The following is a 5704-nucleotide window of genomic DNA, read 5'->3' as shown; positions in this document are numbered from 1 at the left end:
GAAGGGAGAGAGAGGGAGGAAGGGAGAAGGAAGAAGGAGTGAATAAAAGTCTAGGGGCTGATATTTGGGGGAAGACTCACTTGTTGGGGAGGACTCGTGCACTGGCACGAAGTACTCCATCAGTACAGAGCAGAGCTTGCAGAACCCTTAAGTGGGAGCACAGTTCACAGCCAATAGAGACCACATGGCTGGATGCAAACAGGAGGTCCTCATGGTCTGCAGAGGAAGAGCCTCCCCTCCTTGGAGTTTGGGTGGTAGCAGAGGGGGCCCCGGCGAGTCAAGGGTCAGTCTCTTTGGGAGGATTTTTCAGTATACACATGAGCAACCGGAAGCCTCCACAGACCCTTTTTTCTCTTCCTCACTCTCGTGTCCTTTGTCTTCAGCAATAGCATTTTCTCTTCTAGAGAAGATGGATGCAAGACGGGCTAGGACCAAGAGGTCATGTGACAGAAGGTTAGACTACACTTAAGCATGGTGGCTTCTACCTATAATCTTAGTACTCGAGAGGATAAAGCAGGAGAACTGCTGTGACTTTAAGGCCAGCCTAGATTACCTAGTGAGGGCCAAGCCAGCCTGGGCTACAGAGTGAGACCCTGTATCTCAGAACTACTATGAGAGATCGGGGTGGGGGGTGGGGAAGCCTCGAACAGGAGTCTGTTTGGAGAGAGCTTCATTTCCTTTAAGGATATGAATACTCAGTGCTTTGTGAGGGGGGAGGGGGCAATTATCAGTGACATCCCCAGCAAGTCTTTCTTCCACATTTCTTTTTTGTTTTTGTTTTTGTTTTTTTCGAGACGGGGTTTCTCTGTATAGCTCTGGCTGTCCTGGAGCTCACTCTGTAGACCAGGCTGGCCTCGAACTCAGAAATCTGCCTGCCTCTGCCTCCCAAGTGCTAGGATTAAAGGCGTGCGCCACCACCGCCTGGCTCTTCCACATTTATAACGTAGTGCCTGCTCTTAGCTCTTGGTTACTTATCGATCTCTCAGGGAGACAACCATCCCTTTCCAGACTTGACCCATTGGCTCCCTGTTTCTGTTCTGTGCCGCAGGCCGGCCAATCTGGGCCTCCCTCAACCCGCAGGAGAAACGGGGGTCCTGGTCAGGTCGACAAGGCGTAGGCGAAGAAGACACATGAAGTATAAGATCTAAATGTATTTCTTAAAAATGGCATCAGACTTTTACAGTCATTGCAAAAGAGAAATGGTAAATCTGGCAGCTCAATAGTTGAGGTACATCTGAGGCTATCTGAAACATACTGGGTCTAAAGCAGCAGCTATCTCCTCTGGACTGGTACTGCATCCCCGGGGCCCAAGCCCTCTGGGCCCGGGGAATGCGGATTGCATGAATCTGAGTCCTAGCCCATCTAAGTTTTAGTGCTAGACCTTCTGTGAGTCCAAGTGCTAGTCTTTCTCCTTGTCCTAGTTCAAGTCCTTCTTCTTCTCCCAGTCCCCATGCTAGTGAAAAGCAGGCTTAAGTAGCATACAGTAAGTAGGGCAAATGTCAAGAATCACGTAGGCAGATGGGGGTTACGGCAGGGGACACAAGACTGAAGTCACATACGCAAGTGACACCCACACCAAGGTCAGCAGGGTCTGGTAGCTAGGTGTGAAGCAGGAGGAAGAGGAGTGCAGCCCTCCCTGTTGAGGTATTTTGATATTCCTAGGCTAATTCTCTGGTTCTACTGGAAGCAATGACCAGGAGATTTCAATCTAGCATTTCCTGTTAATTCTCTGGTTCTAGCCCGGGGCAGGCAGTGGGGAGTTCCGACCTGACCTAACACTTCTAGCTAAAGTCCTTGAGTGGAAGCCCTTCCGTTACTCTCTAGTACATAAGACCATAAACCATCTATTGCCCTAAGGGATGTACTCGACCTCTATTGCTAGCTCTGGGAAGGCAGTATCCTAGAGAGAGATTACACTACGGGAAGCTAGGTGATAAACCGGGATAGGTTAGAAACATTGTGTCGGCCAGGAGACAAATGCCCAATCTAATCTATTTATGAATCATTTCTTGGGGTACCTTTATGCCTAATTATGAGGCCGTGTTGATGATTGGAAAGACTAATCTGGAACACATCTGAGTTAGGGGATACCAGCAACTGGTCTGAAATCCAGGAGGCACAGAACTCCTTTTGGGGTCTTATTGCCTCTTATCCTTTATCAGGATTTTATCCCCGATATTTTGGATGTGACTGGAGTAGACAAGTGTGCGTAGCATTTCCCCCTTTTTTATTATTTTTTAAACGAAGTTCCAGAAGGTCTCTTCTCATCGTGGCTAGGGATCTGAAATGTCAATTAATGATAACAAGCAAGATCATATACTGAACCCAGTCTAAGGGATTCATTGTTTTTTAAATCTTTGGCCAATTCATCAATGTTCCAAGTATCCAAATGACTTTTGCTAATATCTGAAATTTCTGCCTTCAATTGTTCAATATCATGAGAAATGCCTGTATCTTTCTACACTCCTAGCAAATGGGCCTTAGTTTTATCCCAATCCATAGATGAGTTATAAGGTATGGGTGTGACACAAATATACTGAAATGAGGTATGACACTTAGTAGCTAACCTAACTTATGCAGCCTGATAGAGGAGCCTGCAAAATTCCGGAATACACCTCCCCAGGTCTGTGAAAGTTTCCGTGTCTGTCTCTCCTTTGGACTTTGTTGGTGGTAGTCAATTGCCAGGAGTGGCTGCCGAGCATATGAGTGGGTAGTGGGAATATTCTACTGCATGGCTCGCTCCCATTCTAGGAGCTATACTCTTAAGGAGACACAATAAACTTTGTGTACCCAGAAGAGAATGGCCAGAATGGTGAGAAGCCTGAAAGCCCTTATACCATGAGAAATGACTAAAGAAAACTGGTGGTGTTTGTCTGAAAGAAAAAAAAAAACCTCAGATGGACACAGCTAGACAAATATTTGAAGGGCTTGAACAGCAGCCCAGAGTGTGTAACCAGGGCTAATGGAGCATGTTACCAAGGCATAGATATTGACCTGTGTGGATAGCACAATATCATAGCTAGGAGGCAGTTTTGTGGTTCCTCTGTTCCACTTGTTAGGTAGGAAGCTGAAGCGAAAGAGACATAATTAGTCAATGTGTGAAGTCCATATTAGTTCTGGATTTTCTAAATCAGTCCGGCCCCCTCACACTGCACTACATCACCAGGAAAGAACTTTGTAACCGATGACGAAATAGTTTTGAGACGAGCTGTCTCAGCAGATGTGAGTAAGGAGAAACTGTCTCAGAGCAAGACCAAGCAAGAGTAGAGATTGATCACATTAGGAAGCTGAGGCTCCCGGGAGTGACAAATGCATTAGATATATGGATGTGTGTGGGCCAGTGGGAGGGTGGGAGAGGCCAGTGGGAGAGTGGGAGGGTGGGAGGGGCCAGTGGGAGGGGGGAAGGGGGGCAGCGGGGTGGGAGGGGCCAGTGGGAGGGTAGGAGGGGCCAGCGGGGTAGGAGGGCCCAGTGGGGGGGTTTCGCTTCAGAGTCGGAAAGCAGCCATGCTCCGTGGAGGAAGATTTATGGAGCTTCCCTTCCTCTGCCATTTCTCTCAGCGTGTTGCTTGGGGGAAATATCAGCACGGTGGAGGGGAAAGTGATGGAAGTAGTTACACCATTACCAAGAAACACAAACCAGCAATCATACAAACAAGTGAATAATACACACGGTCACTGAAACTGTCGTGCTTCTTAGAATGTCTAAGAATAAAAGAGAAACTCTGGCATTAGTCAAGCTATGCAAGTCTATGCAAAAGCAACAACAGCAAAAACACAAAAAAACAAACCTCTTTGGCAAATATAGAATTTGTCAAAAAATATAGCAAATATAGAATTTATCTTAAAGTTGTGGGTTGCTCAGATTCCCGCCCCCCTCCCCGTAAAAAATGTTGACTACACTTGGAGTCTCCGTGTAATTATACTGTTACACAGTCTCTTCCCCAGTTGCTCATTAAAAACTCAAATCAGTGGTGTTACGTCAACTTAGCTGTCCCCAAGGACTTTCTTTCTGGGACATGGGAAGAGTGGTTTGTGACAACTTGTCAGAAGTAATAGTCAGCTTAACAAATAAGGGTTTTTTTTTTTTTTAAAGCTTGAACAGGAATCTTTAGAACAGGAAATGCATCCATCTACTCATTCAGTAAGATTCCTGAACATCTGCTGTGTAGCACAGACCCATCCATTATTAAAGTGTGCGACAGCCCGGCCCTCAAAGGGTTTCAGCTCTCCCTGTCGTCGACAGCAGTAGCAGTAACAGCCATACAGCACCACCTTGAGTTCAAAGCTGTCTGCTGATCTGTGAGACCTCTGTCCCCAGTGAGGGCCAGTCCAGTCCCCAGGTGAGGGGAGGGCCAGTCCAGTCCCCAGGTGAGGGGAGGGCCAGTAGGGCAGAGGTTTTGCCTGGGAATAGCTAGCAGGCGTGGAAGACTGGAGTGCATGGTGATTTCCCGGGCAGGTGTTCCCAAAGCAAGAGCTTCTGTTCAGCTGTGTTCCCAGAAGATGAAGGCATCACAGGCTGCCCCTCCAAGTGGGGCAGAAAAGAGAGAGTAGAGTGGTGCTGGGTCCAGAGACACACTCCTGGGGGAGGGGTGAGCATGTGACCTGGGATTCTTGGACTGGGACGCTACTGTCTCTCACACCCTGTCTTGTCTTCCAGCCCACCACATAGCATTGCACTCCCTTGTTGGGGCTACTCAGGGATCGCCATGGTCGGGTAAAGTCATGAAATTCTGCCTAACCGGAGGGAAAGTGAGGCCGGCTGCACCCACCTGCTGCTTGCTGCCTGCGCTGCCTGGTCTACTCACCATACAGCTGGTAACTGCAGGAGGCCAGTGCACTAGGTGCTTTCCACGGTCCTGCCTGTCAGACCCAGGAACACATCATCCCCCCAGTACCCCCCACCCATGATCCACTGATCATCTGGCCCTCTCCCTCCCTGCTCAGAAATACTGTGGAATCCTCTTGGCTCTCACTGACAGCAGTAACCTGACAGCCTAATACCCAGAAACTGCCTAACAGTCCCATCTTCCAGCACATATAACACAACACACACACAGCGCATACAACACACATACTCACAACACATACACACACAGCACACACAACACATACACACATAGCATACACAACACACACAGCACACACAACACACACAGCACACACAACACACACAACACACACAGCACACACAACACATACACACAATACACACAGCACACACAACACCTACAGCACACACATCTTATCTACCACACAGGCAAAATCACACATACAGCATAAGCATAAACACATCACACACACACACACACACACAAGCACACACATCACATACACACACATATATAAATACACACACACAAAAGGCACATGCAACACATATAACACACATACAAATACATAGAAATGTGTGCGACATAACACATACAACACACACGGCACACACATCATATCTGCCACACATGCAAAATCACACATACAGCATAAACACATCACACACACACACACACACAAGCACACGTATCACATACACACACAACACACACAGCACACACATCATATCTACCACACACACAAAATCACACATACAGCATAAACACATCACACACACACATAAGCACATGCATCACATACACACACATATACAAACACACACACACAACACACACAGCACACACATCATATCTACCACACACACAAAATCACA

The sequence above is a fragment of the Mastomys coucha genome, unplaced genomic scaffold, assembly GCF_008632895.1.
Source record: "Mastomys coucha isolate ucsf_1 unplaced genomic scaffold, UCSF_Mcou_1 pScaffold1, whole genome shotgun sequence".
In the NCBI taxonomy this organism is placed as follows: domain Eukaryota; kingdom Metazoa; phylum Chordata; class Mammalia; order Rodentia; family Muridae; genus Mastomys; species Mastomys coucha.
Note: the sequence above shows the minus strand (reverse complement) of the source record.